This window comes from Passer montanus, unplaced genomic scaffold, assembly GCF_014805655.1.
Source record: "Passer montanus isolate IOZ18808 unplaced genomic scaffold, ASM1480565v1 scaffold2, whole genome shotgun sequence".
NCBI lineage: Eukaryota > Metazoa > Chordata > Aves > Passeriformes > Passeridae > Passer > Passer montanus.
Genome location: NW_024366591.1, coordinates 2,803,524 through 2,824,381, shown reverse-complemented (window position 1 = coordinate 2,824,381; position 20,858 = coordinate 2,803,524). Strand labels below are relative to the sequence as shown.

The 20,858-nt window shown below is 37.1% G+C and overlaps 1 protein-coding gene across 11 annotated transcripts in view; it reads left to right on the top strand.

Moving 5' to 3' along the window:
* The window catches only part of SOX6 (SRY-box transcription factor 6), a 375,549-nt gene that overhangs the window by 107,271 nt on the left and 247,420 nt on the right, over positions 1 to 20,858 (top strand). For 5 of the 11 annotated variants that reach the window (XM_039707462.1, XM_039707460.1, XM_039707463.1 and 2 more), the window contains exon 1: positions 3,480 to 3,985. The exons of 4 other annotated variants lie outside the window; for them this stretch is intronic. The gene's annotated coding sequence lies outside the window, so the exon portion shown is untranslated. Of the gene's footprint in view, positions 1 to 3,478; positions 3,986 to 20,858 lie in introns of those variants that run through there. 2 more of the 11 variants (XM_039707464.1, XM_039707459.1) reach the window with 2 other exon arrangements.

The window sequence follows — 20,858 nt, the reverse complement described above, 5'->3', positions numbered from 1 at the left end:
AGTTAATATTGCTAAAGCAACGCATGTGTAAGAGACTCTTCCTCAAGGTAGTGTTTCAAGATCCCTGTGGTGAGGGTTTTCTCCCATATCCAGGCCATTATTTGATGTAATGAAAAGAGAAAGTGTGCAACACAGAGATTGTTAATTAATTTAGCCTAACAAGATGAAGATAAATGAAGCAAAGCATGGATTGAATGAAGCAAGAGGTCTTATTTACAATTTAATACTACTTTATATTAGGCATTTTTCAATTTACAAAAGAAAGGAGTTTAAAGAAAAGGTATTCTGCAAATGCATGTAGGATTTTTTAAATTTATTTTATGAACAGTTCCTAGAACTGCTGAAAATACCTTTTGGGTTAGCCTTTAAGTTTTCCTCTCCTATTTTTTTTTTCATTTTCACAATCATTTACCTCAATTTGATTTTAAAATATTCTGATAGGAATGAAAAAAATTAAACCCTAAACTTTTTCCCATTGAAATCAATAGCAAATTACCAATGGAAGTTATTGCAAGCCCAAATGTTAGTTTTTCATTGTTTATATTAATCTAGAGTTATAGCTTATTTTTGAGCAATTTCTGTGTAGAAAAATGCATTAAGAGGCGTAACTATAAAAATACAATAAGATGTGATTTTGGTTTGCATTCCAAAGTCTAAATCTATTGTTTATGTTTTCAACTGTCCTATTGCAGTGAAAGCTAAGAGAGGAATCCAGGATAGTGTTAATTAACAATGATTTCATGTCATAAAATGACATATGATTTTTGATTTAGGAGAGTATTTTTTTCTCAAGGCCATGTTTGTTTTAAACATTTGTGAAAAGCTGTAGTTTCTAATTTCTAAAAAATTAAAAGTCCCCCAAGATTAAAAGGCATGTCAGAGATTTCAGATGTCTCCTCTTTCCAGTCCCAAATTTAAATAAAGACTATCCAAAGTTAACAGTAAGCTACAATTTGCATCAGTTCAGTCACTGCATCTCAAGGTGTATATTATTCAGTTTCCCAAGGACAAAATTTATGTAGGGTATAATTCTACAGAGGTGAAGAAAAAAAATAAGATCTCTCATGTTTAATATCTAAAAAATAATTAACAAAAAAAGTCCTGTGTTGTGACTGATCAGAGATATCTTTTATCAGTTTGTCTTAAACCATGAATTGTAAATGACCAAACTTATTAGTAATTTTTTTTTTTTAATGAAACATCCTCAATTTTAGAGATGAATTGGTTCTGTCCACTATTTGACCTTCTGCCATGATTTCTGTCTGCAAAGGAAATGCCTTCCTTCCTTTTGCAGTAGCCAGACAGGACAGCGTTATCTACAAGCAGCGTCACCACAAGCAGTGGTTGCCACAAATAGCATTATTATGGGCCCTATGTTTTTATCTTGGGGGTCATGAACAAATCCATGCAACTGCTTCTAAAGATTTCAATAAATAGGACTTTTTATCCAGACAATTGGCTTTTATATTACTTTTAAACAAAACTACTAGTCCATCAAGAGTTTCAAAAGGAAAACAATTCTACAGAGTGCTGGTATGGCAGCACAGACCAATCATTATGGCACCCATTCTCCAGTCCTTTATTTTTCAAGTCCACAACAATAGGTTGTTGATTCAATGGACAAGACCAGAACAATTAAGTTCTCTGTTTAGCAGCAGTGCAGCATTTTAATGCCCTCCTCTAATAATGGTCTCATTATTGTTATTCTAAGACTGGGCCTCAGGAGGAGGAATATTTGCTGGAGGTACGTCATTATTTTGCAAATTTCGATTAGCTCATCATGTTGTCTGTACTGTGAAAATCGTAGCTAATTAGGGCAGTCAGTTAGACTACCAGGTTTTGAGCTTATGAGTTAAAAGGTAGCACACTTGATAGGCCAATGATGTGAAAAAGGTGGTAAAAAGAGGGATTAGAGCTGTTGCCTTAGTAACTCTAACTTCCATCTGTGCGGGAACAATGGACCTGTGTTTCTCCACCACCTTGGTGTAAAAATTGGTTTTGTTTCGAAAGGAAGGGGCTTTTTATGACAATCTGGAATTCAGCCTAACAGGGTGCAGTTTTAGTTGTTAGAGGAGACCATTGGAGGATAGGAAAGATGAAAGGTCATGGCGAGCTCCAAGGACATGAAAGGTCATTGTCTCTTGTAACAATAGTGGATTGTTTGGTCCCATTATTTCCAGCCAACTACTCAGTCAGGTGATAGAAAAGATACTACCAGTTTAGTCAGGTGGAACAGGAGAGAAAGATAATGCACCTACTACAGAACAAAAAGATAACTATAATTCGCCCTTATTAAACAAAGTTGCACTTATTTGTGGCCATCCTCTGAAGAGGGTTGTTTACTGACTTACCATTCCAGCCTGCTTTGTTCAGCACTGCCTCTGTAGGCCATCACATCTCTGGGAAGCAATCCAATGTGTTAGAAAATGTTGTTTAAGCTTTCTTCCCATGAAGAGGAGTCCCCAGGAGTACCACTGATGTGATACTTAACAATTAATTTGGTTGTTGTAGCTTTCTCACATTATTGGCGTTCCTAAAATGTTTTCCTTCAAATACAAAATAAAGTTAGCTATAAATATGAAATAAATTTGCTTCAAAATTTTATAGCATTTTATAATAAATTCTACAGCACATATTGCTGAAAGTTTACAGCAAACTGTATTAGGCACTGCTGAACAGAGAGCAGAAACCTATAGTTGTGTAAAAATAGATTAGCCATAGGACTACTCTTATGCAAAAGGAAATAGATAAAGTCCCATCTTTAAACTCTCTAAGCAGAAGCTTTCGGAGACTCTGTGCCTTTGTTTTAAGGGAAAAACATAACTACTGCCATATTATTTAATAAAACAGCTATAGCAGAGTTCATGAGGAAAGCATTTCAGTTAGTGAATAGAGCTGTCGCCTCATATTTTTCCAAGAGCATCCAAACCTCCAATTTACTGTTTTTCAGAAATATATTTCCCCCCTTTCTTATTATTTCCCTATTTTTGTAACATTATGCCTTAGTCATCCATGCAACAAGTTTATTTTTCTTTTCCTCCTACCTCTGTTCACAATCAAAATATGTCCCAAGGTCCATCACATATCTCCTAAAGACTAATTTCTTTAGATGAAGATTTCCAGAATGTTCCACATTCTTATATGAGATCTCTGAACCCTTTTAACAGGTTTGCTTTATAATATTTTTACTAATTTCACAACAGAGCTGCCAGAGCTGATTGAATTTTTATGAAACGGATAATATATATGTAATTTACTACTATTACACTTGAAAATAAAAATTATATATAATTTTTAGGTATCCCATCTTAAACTTTTCTGACCTCATTTGAACTCCCCTTTTTAGCTATTCCGGGCCTCTCTTATCTCATTTTTACTCCTGGCCACTCTTGCTCTTGCTTTCTGACAACACAGATGGGTGGCCTTGCACAAACTGATAACTGTGGCAATTTCTCAGCACACTATTCACTAATAAAAGATGTTATTTCCAGAATTAGGCAGGCATGTGTCATACTTGCTGGCTGGCTGAAGATGAGAGGTCGAGCTGTGGCTTCCTGGGAGCCTGCAGTCGTATGAGCCATTGGACTTTACAGCTCCCAGGTTGTTGATGCATTGTTTTACCAGAAACTAGGTTAAGTAATTAGAGTCTTTCAGAGAAAGGAAGTCTTGGTTGAAGTGTTTGTAAGCTTTTAGTTTTTTAAGATAATATATTCTTAGTTTTTCTCTTTAGCTTGCTATTTAGTTCTTATTTATTTGCTAGCCTATGTTTTGTTATTTTTGTATTACAATGAGCCGAGGAGTGTAGGCTGCTTCATTCAGAATGGGAGCCCTGCAAAGGGTTAACCAGCAGAGAATTACAAATGAACTATCAGGAAAGTTGATTATTAATCCAGCAAGAGAGAAAATATCCTTCCAGTTAGCAAGAATTAGTACCTGAAGAGCTGATAATATTGTTCAGGCTGTCGGTGTGGAATGGCAAAACCAGGTAAGCTAATCATCTTCTCAAAGGAACAAAATCTTTTCTTTCTGCTTTTCATTATAAGAGAGTATAGTTTTTAAAAGAATCTTTGTTATTTTACTTAAAGTATCAGCATGTGAAACAGCATATGTTGATCCTCAGTTTCCTCAAATGAATGAAAGAAATTAAACTTGTGTTTAACTTTGGTAAGAAGATACATTTCTAAGCCTTATTTTTGAGCTACGCAATGTATGTAGCTGTGAAATATCATTACAATTCTTTCCTGGTTTGCGGTTAAGGGTGAGAACTGATTACAAAACCTGAGGAGTCCTTTGCAATTGCAAGCTAATATATTATGTAAGTCTGTCTTTAGTCGTGCTTGGACATATTGTAGTGGTTTACAGGAAGTTTTATGTTGCAGAGCTCTTTCATTCAGAGTTATTAGATTTCAGTTTTCACACTGTAGGAATTATTTAAATTTGTTTTGATATTGTGAACACATTTCTGTTTGTTAAAAGTTTTTTTTTTTTTTATTTTGGTGGGGTTTCAAAAATCTATGATCTGGGATTAGAAGAAAATGGATGTTTGGTAAACATACCACTGTGTTTATACAGAGAAATGCAAATGAAACCATTAGGTTAGTTGAATACAATCTTATAATTTTGGTAATTTTTTAAAAGCTCAAAGCCCTATCTTGGGAAAACTTTCAAATTTGTGCCCCTGGTAGTAATAAATAGGTATGATAAACATTTATGTTTTTCTATGTAGACTTCACTATTTAGCTTATTATAGGAGTTGTGTAAAAGTGTTTAGATGATAGTCTAGTATACTGTGGAAACTAGAAAGTCCCTGTTCAGCGTTTGATAACTTTTCCTAGTTGTTTGCTGTTACTTCAATTAGTGGAACTTAAAAAAATCCTGATTTGCTTGTAGAACGAAATTCAGTATGTACACAATGTGACTACAGCATCTGTCTTGGTGAGAGTCCAGATTTTAGCCTGTTATGTATGAAGTAGCCTGAAAGCTGTCTGAGAGGGATTGTGGTGATACAAGAAGGAAAACACGGATAAAACCTGAAAGGATTCCAAATTTAAAGGCTGAGCCCCTGTAGCCATGTAGTTCTACGAGGTAACTTTTCGTGAGCCGTAGAGAAAGGAAGAAGAAACCTTTTAATTTTGGGAGCGGGAATAAGATGTGGCCTCGGGCAAAGGAGAAAGAGAAAGGAAGAAGAGGCAGTGGGGAAAGTGAAAGGGAGAAGTGGCGTCTGACAGCGTCACTGTATCGCGTGTGACTTTGGCCTCCTCGAGCACAGGGACAGCTGGTGGCCAAGCTCTCTGAAGGGCGTCTCACCACGTTGCAGTAAACTAAAGTCCTAGAATTTGCTGATGATGGAGCTGTCAGGGCAGGAAATGATGGCATTTTGGGAGCCATGCTAAATATTCGGATATACATAGAGGCAAATGACTTCTGGAGGCACATTTTAGCTGAGTATTTTAAGGAAGAACAGGGACAATGTAAATAAGCTGCATTTTCTGAGTTTGATCACCGGCATCTAGGAAATATATAAAGAGCAAGAAACCCAATGATGAAAAAATTATCACACAGGAAATGATATACGTAGAAAAAACAAGATTGTAATTAGTGGAGGAAAGTAAGAAACTGATTAGAGAAATGAAATTTCCCAGATGTTTAAGGAAAAAATGAAAGTTAAATTAGATAAGCTCTTTTAACTAGTATTGGAGAGGAATGCTTCCTTCAGAATGGGAGAGCTAAACTTAAAATTAGAAAAGAGCTGGCAACTTGAGTTTAGCTCAACTGTTTTCCTGCACGAGTGACTCTTAGGAATGCTCTGCTTGGAACATCATCAGGAACAACTAGTATAGAGCTGTTGGGGAAAAAGTAAAACACAAAATGAAACTCTCTGTATGCTTATTTGGAATGATTTAAGTGATTATATTACTTATGTGTGTACTTACCCACAAATTAGACAAATTAGTTGCATTTTAGTAGTACTTCAGGATTTATTGTATTTCATATATATGTAGTTGACACTTGAGCTCTAGCACTCTACTGGTTCAACTGGTTCTTTTAAAATTAATAGTAAACATTAGCTTATTGACAGAATCCTAAATGATCAAACGCTATCTGCAAATGAACAGAAACAGTCTTGATCCCCCTCAGCTATAAACCAATATAAATTAGCTATTATTTAATTATTATTATTTATATCAACTGAGATAAAAGTAATGTTCTTAAGCAAAAGATAGAAACAAAAGATATCAAGCAGAAACTCTGGGGTTTTTGTGTCCATTCCAGTGACTTGTTTCAACAACACAATAGTGTAACCTGGGAAAAATGTCCCCCTACAAGGCAGTTTAGCTGGCACCACTACTTTTGTGCCAGTTCCTGTTCTCAGTTGTGTATTACAGGAAAAAAAAAGGGAGAAAAAAAAAGAAAAACAACCAAAAAAGTTAGACGTGTCTGGAATAGGTTGATAAGAACATCATCTGATTTACTGGAACTAGTTTGACTGAGCAGGGTGTTCACGTTAAGCAAAATTATATTTTCTTCAATGCAGACTGTGTAGATCCCAACCTGTTTAAAGGCTTAATGTCGAGGAGAGGTGAAGCTTCAGAGGTCTCTGACTAACTAGACACACATCTGGAAACACAACTGCACTCAGGGAAGGATGCAGAAACAGTTAGCCTGCAGCAAGCAAGCCATTCTTGTCACTACATGGTTGGTGCAGTAAGATGAGATGGTGTGGAGGGTGGAGCATAAATATCTATATGTTGCCTGATTCTCTACTTTATAAAAACTTGTTGGTAGCCAGGAAGACGCTTGTCTACACAAACAGATGGTCAAAGCAAAGTTTGGGCAAGGTTATTTTTGTTTCTTGGACCACACCTTGTCTGGTGACAGTACTGGAGAGAGAATGTGTTTCAGGTCATTAGGGGCTCAGTGAAGCTATATGGCTAACACTGAGGTGTTTTATAAGATTCAGTGTAAAGCTGCATAGTTCAAGGAAGCTCATGTCTTATTAGCTATGGCTAAGGTCAGTTATCCACACCATGAGGGGGAAAGTCTTCCATAAACACGCAGATAGATATGGTGCAGGTGGTGCTTAGCCTTGCTTCAGGCTGTAATGTCACCAAAAGAGCTCAAGAACAACTCCAGCTTTTACAGAGTCCTTATGGAGAACCAGCAGTGTGGAGTGATCCGATATAAAATTATGTAAAAGTTGTGTCATAGAAACAGGACAAATTCAGGGCGTTTTCATGGCTTTGCATACAGGTGTCTATCTCTACAAGATACTAAAGAGAGAATGTAGAATCACAGAACTCTCCTTCTAGAAGAAAATAAATTGTAAAATGCTAGGGCTGAAAAGACAAATTGAACTTACCTAACCTAAATTTCAGAATAAAACAGGCCTAGTATCTTGTGGGTTTTGCTTTCTGCAAACTCTGTAAAGTTCCATGTGTTTCAAAAAAGCTGTTTAGATATATAGGTGTTTATTAGCACTTGATCCATGTCTGATAACAGAGCAAAATAATATAAGACTTCATTTTGCCTTTGGGGCTATCATTTTTTGCTGTCCTTTGGAAAATAATTATATTTTAAACAGCTGCAAAAAGAGAGAAGAGCTTAAAGGGTTAATTGAATCACATGCTGCTAAAGGAAAACATTTTCTTTCCCTTTTTTTTTCTCATCTGAAGTAGGAGTTACATGTGTTCCTTATTACACCCAACATAGTTCAGTAGTTTTTTAAAAAGACATACTCATGAAGCAGTGTATTCTCAAAGACACATTATTTTCAGCTACTAAATCCTGGAGCAATCCAACATGTGTCATTTTTCACCTTCTGAATAGAGTTCTGTGGCTGTATCGGATGATAGCACATAACATCCATAGAACTGTAAGATGTAATCCCCTGCCTGTCTTTACTACACAGGTTTTGGGTGCATTTTTATAGATGCCAGAGGAAAATCTGCTGGCATTTCTTTCAAAGATAGTCCAAATCAGTGTTGGTGCAGTTACTAATTATTCTGTGGTCTTTAGGCCAAATGTTTTAATAGTAGTAAAAAACACACAAAAACAACCAACCAAGAAAAAAACCCACAGCAAATTTATTTTAACTGCAATCACCCAAGTTTGTGAGAGCCAAAAGACAGCAGACTGAGTGTTTTCCCACAAATGGGTCTCTTTACAGACCTTTCTGATGAGGTTGTGATGTGCAGGTGTTCAGTGTTGCAGGCAGCAGGGGTGTTCAGAACAAAGTGGAGATTTTTCAGGGCACTTTCTGCTTCAGTAGGTCAAGCAAGCAAACTCTGTGGTGCTGGGAGAAGGCCAAAGCTGGGCACTTCAGCTGCACATCCTTTTGGCCTTTCTGCGTCTGAACAGGAATGGATAAAGTAAAAAATATCTAACAGTTTGTCTGCTGTCTAATAGTTTATGCTCATGTGCAAGTTTCCTGGCATTTCACATGTGTTTAAACCTCAGGGAGCACTGCAGTAGCCAGATCCTAATTGTTTATGCTATTTTTTTTTTTCAAAGCAAAGTTTTCATCAGGACTGTGCTTGTCTAGTTTCAATTTAAAGTATTGCTCTACCTCCATATTGGCTTGGATTTTAAAAAGCCACATGTACAAGCATACACCCCACTTTTTGCATGAAAAGTGTGAGCTAAATATCAAGTGTCCTTGCTCTTGCTTTACCAGGGTAGGCTTTTAGCATTTATTGAGGTAATATATATGGTTTACTAGTGTTTATACTGAATCTTTCTTGCCTGTGATTTTTCAATGGACCGCTTTTCCTTTGAAAAAATAATTTTAGGACGCTGTTGGTTCATCCTTCTACTTTTCCCATCAGCTGTAGTCTGTTTAACACTATCACCACCTTAGAGAGCACAGTGCTGGGGGAAAACAAAGTAGCTGCTGGTGACCCCGTGACAACTGTCTGGTAAACCTGATTACTAACCTAGAGCGTTGTTTAATCTAAAGGCCAAATAAAACCCTGCAGGAGAGGAACATTGTTTTGTTCTAAATGGCTATTAGGAAGGGAGCTGCTGTGTTATAAGCAGCAGAATAATAAGCCTCCCTGGCTTGTCGGGGTTCAGATCTAGGCATTCAGTGCATACTTGCCTGGACTTCCTATTGCAAAGAAAGAGCTCAGTTTTGGAATTGATGTCGAAGTCAACTAAAACAATAATCAGTAATAGCAGCTTTGTGTTTCAGGGAGGATCAGAGTCTGCTTTGAGCTGTGCTGATATAGTTCTAAAGATAGTATATGGACTTCATTAGGGTTATTCTCTTCTGCACCCTACAGCTGTGACATGGAATCCAGAGTTTCTGGGTCCTCTGTCTCCTGCTATCTGCTTTTAGCTCCTTTGTTTTCTTTTGTTTTCTTGTCTTTCAAAGAAAGTAATGAATAAAAGTGACTACTTCATCTACTAGTATCACTAATAATTTCTGCATTGTATGAAAAATGTCACTTTTCCATTTTCCTAAAACCGAAGTTTTCAGGGAATAAATTATAAAAAAAGCTGGGTGCCAGCAAATAAATTATTGAGTCTTTTTATAAAAGTTTTTTTTTCCCCCTATCATACCATTCGTTATCCTTTAAGGGTATAATCAACATGTCTTAGGTCACAGATGATCATATAAGTTGTAGAAATTTTAATTCATCAGGGGTGATGTTCTGATTTTACTTCCTTAGCTCCAGCAGTGAAGCAACCATTTTAGTATAAAAAAGTGTGCCAGTATAATAAAATACCTCTTCAAAAATTATTAGAACTACATAAAATGGGTTGATTGATACCAACCAACTCTAGGGAGACTGAATCATACAGTGGCAATTGAAAGAAAAAATATTTGTTGTTAAAAAATAGATTGCTTTGTGGATCTGTAATACTGTTTTTAGAACCAGAGTGGGAAGAGATCCCTGCTTTAGAAAATTTGTGAACAAGCACTATATCAATTACTGTAGTTCTCGCTACTAACAATTAGCATAGTGAATTCCATCCATATTATGTATAGGTGTGTCAGTCTAAACAACATATAATTATATGCAGGGTAGAGAACTTTTACCTCCATATTTATGTATCTGTGTACATAAGCATGCACACAAACACATACAGACATGGATACAAGTCCATTTCATCCATTATTTATATGTATTCTACGTATGTAAATACATAGGTGAACATATATGTGCATCTAATGACCGTGAATGTACATGTGCACAGTAATACCCTCTATGATTTTCATACTGATACTTGGCACAAAGCTGCACACTTAAAATACTGTCTGTCTTCCATATAATTCTACTTTCAGAGATGGCAGTCTATAATTTAGAGAACTAATGCACTATCAGGAAAAAATGATTGAGAATTACTTGATAATATCAGGAGTCCATGAGAGTGCTGATTATTCTTCCAGGCCATTGGTAGCAGTTTTATTTGTGTAATGCATGGGTCAGTTTTAGCATGGCAATGGGCCTGTGGCCATCCCTGTGTTCTGCCTTGTACTTGCAGGATTTCTATTATTAAACAAACAGAGAATTGGACATTGCACATGTTTAATTATTAGCTAAGCTATTATTAAAGTTGTGTTTAGGGATTATAGAGCTACTATTAAAATTTTTGCCAATTTAAATAAAAATTATTTTAATTTTTTTTAAAAAGAAAGATTTCAAGAGAAAAATCTTTTAAAAAATACCTTTCTGGCAATATCTGAAGTAGTCCAGGAAGGGCTTGTGTCTCCTAATTAATGTAGTTGTCTGGAACATGATTCCTTTTCTCATTGTTTCTGTTACTGTCTTCTATAGAATACCATCATCTTCTAATGTGATATCATATTGTGAAAACTAAAAATTAACCTAATCAAAATAGCTTTCAGATACTTGATTAGATTTTTTTGTGTTTGCTAGAAAATAGGGTTTTTTAATATCTTTCTTTCTTACAAGATTAAAGCAAGTATTAATTCTGCTTTCTAATATTCATCCTGCTTTGCTGATCAGACTTCTTTAATTATAAGAAGTGTTTATCACTTTTCTGTCCCATAAAAGATAATAAGGTACATGTACTTTACTGCTTGAACCCATATGAAATGTTTTCTTTCATCCTTGAAGTCAGTGGACAAGTGATTAACCCCAAAAGTTGCACCAATATTTTTAATAACATTACCACTGATGGCTTTATTTTTAATGATAAGATAATTTAGGGATATTTTACATACAATTTATGAAAGCACTGGTTCTCATTATATGATACAGAGATTTTGTGGAATTTTTGGGATTTGTGTGCGATTGGTAGAGATTTGCTATTGGCCTGAGAGTATCAATATTGAACTACTGTAAATTTGTGTTCAGTGGTGACCTCAGAATCATAGATTAGTAACAAGGGGCCAAAAAAAAAAAAAAGTGGGTTTTGTTCCATTTTGGTTTCAACAGACTTATACCCACCTAAAAACTTTTCTGAAAACTGTCAGTCATTTATTCATCCTGCCAGGTGATTGTGCACTCGCTGGTAATGTCTTGCTGGTTTTACCATTTTAGTTTGCAGATAATCTTTCCTTTTTTCTCTTCAGTTCTATTTCATACCATTGTCATAGCTGAAGACCCAAGTCTCTCTCTCAAGTCCATGGAGTAGTATTAATTTAATTTCATGAAACCTCATAAAGACCATTAAGCTTCACACAGGCACCTGCACTTTGCTTATAACTTAGACATCAGATGACGAGGTCAGGCATGTAATTTTCATAATTTAGAAATAATACTGGATCAAGACTTTTAATACATTGGTTTTTTGCCTTATGGCTTTGGGTAGTGCCAATTTTCTCTCTGTTATAAACATGGCATGGTTACTCAACCTTTGTTATCCTATTATTCTGGTTTATATGTTGATAACCATTCTGTGAGCTATGAGGTGTGGACCTGCCCATACTGCATTCCCTGAACTAAAGAGAAAAAGAAAAACAAGAAAGAAAGGATAAAAGAATCCCCCCCTCCACTAACCATTAAATTGTAGGGTGATCTGGAGATAAAAGCAGAATCTCTTTTTTGCTTTTCAAATATTTGCTTGGCCTTCAAAAGGTATTTGCCTTTTGTGTTTACATTGGATTTATTTTTTTGGCCTGCATGCAGAAAGAGAATGATACATTAAAGAATAATGGACAATAGTGAGGAAAATGTGCTCAGTTTTCACATCTAGCCTGTATTTTCTACTTTAGGTTTATTTTTTTAAATCTTGTCTACTTCTATTTAAATAGAAACTGCTGAGTATTGTAAAGGGTTGTAAATGTGAAAGTATCAGATGAAGTACAGTACGAGAAGATTATCTACAGGTTGGCAGGCAGTAATGAGAGTTGGCAAAGTGCCATTTTCTTCTATGAACCTTTGGGACCTCAAGTTATTCCTGTGTGTGGCAGAACAATGTAAGGCTTCAAAAGCCAGTGATCTGTCACTTGCAGGAGTGCTTTCTGCTGTTCCTGAGAGAGGCAGGTGAGGCTTGTCTCTGTAAAGTTGTATAAATCTTCACCAAGGTAAAAGGAAAGATGCTTTGGCTGAGAGTTGATGTCTGTCATATCATCTTCAATTCTTTCCCTGTGGATCGCATCAGAGCTTCCTTGGAACCTGCACTGTCCTTGTGGATTTACTTCCATTGAAAGAGCAGAGTTTAAGCAAGTTTGTTTAGTGTAGTTTAAAACCGCACGCTCAAGGGAAGCACCACTTTGTGACAATTGACTGTTCCAAGTTTATCTTTTTTGTTGCTCAAGTCAGTCCCTTTGTCATTTTCCACATAACTACTGCATCATCAAAAGCTTGTGATTTTGTTAGAGTGAAGTCGTGAGACGGAGATATTTCCCGTACCTTCTTACTGTAATATTTAGTATTTTTGATGCTACCAACTTAAAAACAAACATGACCCAATGATTTATTTGAAGCATCTTGATTAATGTCCTTTGAAAACAGGGGCATTTATAATAGATAAAAATATATTTCACCACATGTATGTCATAAAGCTCTTAGTATGTTACAGTTTGTGAAAATTACAGTCAGTTAATAATGTGTCAGCTCCCCACTGTGTGCTTCATAGGATACTGAATGGGTGTTATGAGATTTATTTGCTGGATTTTTCAGATTTTCTGTAGCGTGTCAGATGCCTTGCTGATTGCTTGGTGAAGCCTAGAGCATGAGCTCCCTCCTGCAATGTTTACTTTTAAGTCAATCTACATTTGCTTAAAAGTATGACAGGATTGAAATCAGATCACCTCCTTGGAACTTTCCTAAAAGCCTGCATAGTCTTTAGTGAGACTGTTGTGTGTAATTTAGATGCACACTTATATGGGAATCACCATTTACTTCGTAGTTCTTAAAATTACAGGCAATGGATTGGTAATAAAACGTGTATTGTAGTGTTGCTAAAGCGATAATAATATTGCAAATAATTTATATACTACTCTGGGGTTTTGAAAGGGGGATAGGGAGTTCTTCTTTATTGACTTTGTCCATGATGTAATTACAAGGATTCTCTCTCCTTTTAAACCTTTCATTCTTATGTATTTCCTCGACCTGTTCATGTCTTCTAATTCTTTCATTCATAGAGAGAATCTCTTGGCCTTGTTGATACAGTGTTATTTTACACCTAAAATCTTAGAAAGTGGGAATGCTCAGTTAAGTTTTGAGTTCTGTTATCTTCCTGGTGATTTTTTTTTTCTTGTTGGGAATACATTGGAGCATTTCTGTTTAAATGTTTCCATTCATGTCCTGCAGCGCAGACAGCCTTCAAGTTTAGTTAGAAGGTGCAGAAATGCTTGTTTTCAAAAAATAGAAAATCCTGAAGACAATTGATGACTGGGATTAAAATCGTAGGATGGCAGGCAATTCGGGCAATGAATAGGTGGTGTCTGTGGTGTTCCATTGAACTGCCATATAGAATGTTACATCAGGATAACGTGATGGGTAAATTTCTGTGTGACTTCAAGAGCATCAAGCACCAACTTGTATATCAATTGGCTTTAATAGGCAAAAAAAAATCAAAGGGAGTTGAGAAAAAGAGAAATTGTGTGAGCTGATTTAGGATTTGAAGCTCTTGTCTGATGCTAATAAAGTTTTCTGATGTCATTCTTTTTGTAGCTATAATGTACACTACAGAAATAATTTGTATAATGTGTGCTTGCGTGTTCTATCTTGAATGAGGTATATGTTTATAATTTCTGGCTTTCAGATTTAAATCTGTGAACACAGCAAGAGCTCAATGAGTTCTGATAATAATAGTCCTATAATGCAGCGATCCTGAGAACTTCCTTGCAAATCGAAGGAGTCATTCATTTCACAAAAGTGGTAGAGAAAGAAACTTGCCAGAGTTGCAAAGAATCATTTCTGCAAGGGTCACACAGAATAAATAGATTAGACCATAATCAAAATATTTTTGGGGCATACGATTTTGAAAGAGGTAGTTGAAAAGGATGAGTTGAGAATGGGTGTTTTGAGAAGTATATTTCAGATCTACCATTTGACCATGTTTCTGTCTCATGTGCCCTAAATCCATGCATATTAAGCAATATAGGCTTTAATTCCATATCTGGTTTCCATTGAGATCATATATCAGGATAGTAAGGCTCTTTTCCAGGTAATTATTGGGGGAGTTGTGACCCTTTTCTTTCTGTTTCTCTGTCCCATTTTGTGTGTAACTATGTATGCAAAGTAGGAGTGGTAGAAATTTCTAGAATTAACATGGAACAAAAATTTGTTTTAAACTTTGTTGTATTTTTATTTGCAACTTCTACAAACTTTCTTCTTCATTTAAAATTTATCTTTTTTTCCTGCTTTGTAAAAACATTTATTTTGTGTTGGTTTATTTGGAAATATTAGAGGTAGGATGGTTAGAGTTTACGGAGGTATCATATAGAGTATTTCTTGAATGTAGAATGAAATGGTAATTTTCTTTCTGTTTTGTACTTTCCCATTTTTTATATAGTTAGTTGTAAATGCAATTCATTGTGGAAGGTGTTTTCCACAAACAGGCTGGACTGGCACACTGCTGGGGCACCTTCAGGGGGCCCTGTGGTTCTGCAGAGAGTGTTATGAGCTGATAGCATATTTCTATCTTTCTAGCTCAAAACTTGGAATATTTGAAATACTAAATTTGCATCTGGTTGTTTTCATGAAGTTTCTGGTAAATCTAGGGGAGGCATTCCCAAAATCTTCTTGTAGTATATTGCCACACTGGAATAATTCCTGTTCAACCCTTCAGTTGGTCTCAGGTGACGACTTTCTGGTAGGTGCTGGGCAGACATTTGGTCCATCAGGCACCTTAATCTGTCTTTCACTGGTTTAAGCTCTGGGCTTGTTTTAAAGTGCCTCCATCCCTCCTTTCCTCCCCAAGCCCCAGTGCCTGGTAAAGGCACCTAGGAGAGCCCCAGGCATCTCTTGACCCTGTTATTAACCATTAAGGAGGGAGGAATGGGAGGCACGCCACAGCCTTGGGTCCCCTTCAGAAAGGTCTCTGGTGCCAAGGCTGTTAGAGCTGGTGGTGACTGCAGTGGGAACCAGGGGGAAATGTGCATCCATTCCCACTGGTGATCCACGAGCTCTGCCTGGTAAAGCTGCACCTTAAAATATCTTGAGTGAAATCCTGATTCTGCTGAAGTTGCTGGGTACTTAGGCATTAATTTTATATCAGCAAGGATTTCACCAGTATTTTTATTTTGCAGCTGTAGAGGGGGGGAAGCCTGAACCAAGATGAATGTGACTTCACGTTGTGAAATAGATTCTCTGCTAGTTTCATCCTTGCCTTCCTCCCATCTGAATAACTGTAAATGATGTTCTCTGTTAATAAGTGTGTACTTTGTCTAAATTGCATTTATTTTTCTTTTGACATATATACCATTTTACTATTAATCATCCCCTTCTGCTCTTTACTGTACAAAGACACTGTTGTGCTGATGGAACATATTTAATCTTTGGTATGTTGTATTTTATTTCTATTGTTGCTTTCCCATTTCTTTATGGAAAATCTTTCTTTATTGACTCTTAAATCATGGGTTAAGCCCTTATTGAAAACACGTTCTGTATGTACTTCTTGTGAGTGAAAGAAGTTCTTTTGAGGTTATAGGCTAGGCTTGTACAAATACTTCACTATACAGTAAAAATTCAGAGGTCTCCTATACGTTATCTAAAGCTAGAAATATACCCATTTACTCAGCAGCACATCATAAAAGAGATGCATACTATGTTCATGTCTGTCAGTGCCTTAAGTCATCACTCTACAGCCTTTTTTAAATTCTCTTTTTATTGAAACCAAGGAACAAAACAAAGACCAAAAAAAAGCAAAACCAACATCAATTACATGTCAACATGACATCAAACAGCATAATATATCAGAAAAATAAATGTATGATCTGGTGACTCAATGATTTCTGTCCATGTGGCATTTACAGAGAGGTAAAGAAAAGGCAAATAGCTGCACATCTGTATTGGGAAAAATGTCCAATATAAAATTGGCCATCGTGACAGTATCAGAAAGCTCTCAGCTGAGATTACTTGGAAATAAATAACACACAGAAGAGGAAGAGAGATTCCAACAGTCTTGCTCTGATATACATTTAGAGCTTTGTGCAATGAGCGTTGTGCAGGTATAAATCTTTGTATAAAAACATTACTTTAAGGATGGAGATATTCTGCTTGCTGATGCTAGGTCCAGGTTTGTAGTTGGATGTGTAGTACAGCTGCATGCAGAGTGATGAAAAAATCCAATGAGGAAAAAAAAAATCTCTGAAAATAAATGTGACTATCTGGTGAAACTATTAAAATGAATACTGACTTCAAGCCTATTTGTGTATTTAGTGAGAGACATATGAAAAAGCCTCTTTGTATAAGTGATAAACACATGAAAACCACTGAGAATCGGTTAAGCCCCTGAAATAATAATCTGGGAATTCCATTCATTATAATAGCAAAGGGCATCATAACTTTATGGTAAGTGGGGAAGGGTAGGAGAGAGGTGAGACTGTGGGGGTGGGAACTAGAGAAAGAAAACCCAGAAAGATCCAGAATCAAACACAGCCTCTGTTATTCGAATTTGTTGTTCGTTTTCAATGGAGTGATAACTGGAACAGCTCAGCCTGAACTGCCTGGCTCGACACTCCCCGTTCTAAGGAACTTGGATGTGTTTCACAGCTTACATCTGGACAACAGGGCACAGGGAAAAAAAGGCTCAAGGATGGATCACATTCTCTTTACACAGTTAGGGCTTGAATACAGTATATAATCAATGTATGGATGAAGAAAGATAGATATGTACATGTAGACACATACATTTATCTATCTACACACGTATTCATGTGTGTATAAATCCAGATTCACACGGGACTTCTCATTTTGTTCTTAGGCTCAGTTCACAGATCTATGTTCTGTCTCTTCAGAGTCAAAATAAGTTATATTCTGGAAATATTCTGGAATTAATTGTTTTTTCTTTTTTTACCCACGCTGACTATTTATTCAGTGCTATCTGAGATCTTTTTGTTAATCTTATTACAAGTACAGCTATAGGCCTCAAAGGAGGTGATAAGTGACCCATTGGACCTGGAAATGGTGCTTTCTGTGAGAGCAGAGAATGCGTAATGAACTCCTTATCTTATCTTTTAGATCAGCGATAACTTCAGTGAGACCACTTGGTCAATATTGTACATCTCACTCTACGGTCTCCCCAAAGCAGTGACAAAATTGTGCCCAGTGCATGCAACTTGGCCTCTATGGATGGCAGGGCAGAGCATAGTGCAGAACAGAGCCTGTGGGGAGAAGCAGCTCCTGCGGGGAAAAGAGCAGTACATGGAAACCTCAAAGGAAATTTAAGAAGGGATGGTGTGAGTGTGCGCGCGTGTGCGTTGAAGTCTGAAGGCAGAGAGCTATGAGGGCTATGTGGAACATTTCCTGGAGCTTAGAGCTCATAAACATGGCAGGATTGTCAGCCCTGCAGTGTCCATCCCTTCCCTCTGGGCCCCTGCCAGTGCCCCTGTGCCCTGTGTCAGGTGCTGCATCCTGGCCCCAGGGTGGGAGCTCCGCAGGGTGTTCTCCTGCTGCTGCTCTAGCACTCTGCCACCACCCCACGTTCTCTTCAGCTGAGGAAGGACTTGTCAGTCTCTCTCTACACCATTGCCCAGATGCTTGGATGCCAAAGCATCCATCCTTGTCCAGAGGACAAAGATAACTCAATTTCTGTTCAAGTTGCTAAAGGCAGGGAGTGTAAACTATCTTAGTCTTTTATTTATATGCTCATTTGTTTTAAGTGAGCTAACAGTAAACCACCAATTGTCATATCCCAAAATTTATTGAGATGGCATATAGAGAATATGACTGCAACTAACAACCAATTCCTTTGTTTCCCTGCTCTATTATGATTTAATTGTGACATTTATTTTTCAAAATTGGACTTGTTCCATTCTCCTACACAGAAGACCCCACTGCCACTGAAACACTTTGGCATATTACGTGTCACATCTTAAAACTTTTACAGGCAGCTGGCATCTCCTCATTTGCCTCTTCTAGACATAGACAAGTCCCTCTCTGTAGTCAGCGCAAGTGAAATCCAGCCTTTTCTGGAGCAGGTTGGAGCACTGATGTATGGACATTGTTCCAAAGGAACGTATAGAAGCAGCATCACAACCTGTAAGTGCTGACCCATCCTGGAGGAGAGAGAGAACTTCAAACTTTAGCACTTCCTTCCAAACTACTCCAAAACCTCTTTAGCGTGAAAGCATCTCTCTCAGAAGCATGAAAGATTTAGTTCTTTTGCTCCAGGCAGGACTTTTAAACCTAATACTTATATAAGTAAACTGTCCCCTCTAGTTCTCACATTAACTTATAATGCCACACTGGCAGGCTCATTGGTTATATTCTGGGTGTGTGAAACAGGCAGCTGCTGGAGATGGGCTGGCAGGCTAACACAGGCCGAGGTAACATTAGCAGCAAGATGGATTTTGGTTTTGACTCCTGCCTTAAGGGAAATTCCTGAAAATGTTTCTCTTATGTATTTACAGCATGTAGTCCGTTTTTTACGTGTTTGGGTATCAGTGCAATATTTCTGCATTTCATTGTGTTTCATGTTTTTGTGCAATGAGATGAAGTATTGTGCTGCTGACAATATTTAAATAAAAGCCTGGGTGGCATTTTGCAATGAAAATGAGAAGATATTTTTTTCCAATTTAAGTTAGCATGAGACAAGAACACAAGTTTCTACTCTTTCAAGGAATTTATAAGGCTGGCAGTGATGTGGTTGTAGTACTATGCCACAGTTACCTTTTGACAGCTTCATTAGCATTATGCAAATATTTCTGTCAATTTTTGAACAAGCTGCATTTGCGATGAAAAACCTTATCGTGTGGATGGGAAGACTTTGCACAACGTGTAGATTTAACACCCTCTTGACTCCAAACTTTTAAGAATAATTGTCTTTTTTTTTGCTTTGTAAACAGACGCATTTGAACATAAAATCTGTAATAAGAGGGAGCTTGTAATAAGGGAGAACTTGTGGCAAATACTGTGACCTTCAGTAAACTGAGGAAAGATACCACTTCTAATCAAAGGCAAAAGCCATGATCTTCCTTGTTGTAACTGACTGTTGACACAAGAAAGGCCAGGCAGATTGACATCCATCTCTATAGAAACCATTAACCAGTGCTGGGTAAATCCAGAGCATTGAATCCATATGCATGCTTGCTTTTATTATTCCAGACCTATTGGCAAACTTCTCCACTTTGTGGGCTTTGTTTGAAAGGACGCTTTAAATTGCAGATAGTTATTATGTGATTTCATCGGTGAAATAAATAGTTTTGGTCGTCTAAATAAAGAAATCAGTATTATTTTGCATCTACTAAGCATTATTTGCTTAGGTGTGGCTTGGTTTGGGTCCAGATTAGCACACAATGAAGACTGTTACTTTAGCTGGGTGTAGCAAAACCAAGTAGTTTTGTTCATGTTTTCCAAATGATGTGCAAGTAATGTGTCATTTGACTCTAACTGGGCTTTTACTGGTCTACGATCCCTTTCTACTCTGCAAAGCATTAACAATTACTTTGTTGGCTGCAAAAACTTGTGCTTTTAAGAGTCCCAACGATGCTTGAAACTCACGTCAGTCATAACTTGGGAACAATTGCCAGTCCTGTAGAGAGACCAGGCGCTGTTAATCAAAGCTGTGGTGTATTAGACACCGCTGCCCTAGCATTCCCTTGCTGAAATCTTATTAGTAGTTGTGGAGTGCAGGGAAACAAAAATGCTTTTCATTTCACTCTCTGCTGTACATTTTCCAGTTTGGGTGACTAAAGCTGGCGAGGATGCCTATTTTTGGAAAGAGGAATTAAGATACTTTGGAGAAAGTAGTGCACTGTGTGCTGACATTCCAGATGTCCAAACTATAGTAGTACCAGCCCAAGTTTTTGAGCCTTTTATGCCAATGATGACCTCATGAGGTCCAGCGTGGAGAAATAGAGACATAGTTCTTCAACAATGTTCAAGAATGGCTCCTTCCTTTCATATTTCTATTCACTGATCTCCAGTGTCCTTCTCTTTTCCTGTCTCTGACAAAATTAGCTCTTTATAATTAACAATTGTTAGTTTTTTGGCTTGTCTTTTAGACTTTTCTTAGAGTCTCTTTCACCCAATCTATGCATTGTATCCTTGCTCCCAAACAGAAAAACTTGTGATATTTTTCTCTTTGGCATTCCTGTCCTTTCCTAGCTAGCTGTTTTAATGTGGACTGTGGGAGATTTTACACTTGATTTGTTGAATCTGAACTCTTTGCTGTAAACTCTCACCACACAGAAGAAACTATCTTTATAAATGACAGAATGGACCTGGCCTGAATGGTGCTTTGTTTACTGTTTTCCTAAAAGGGGCCCCTCTATA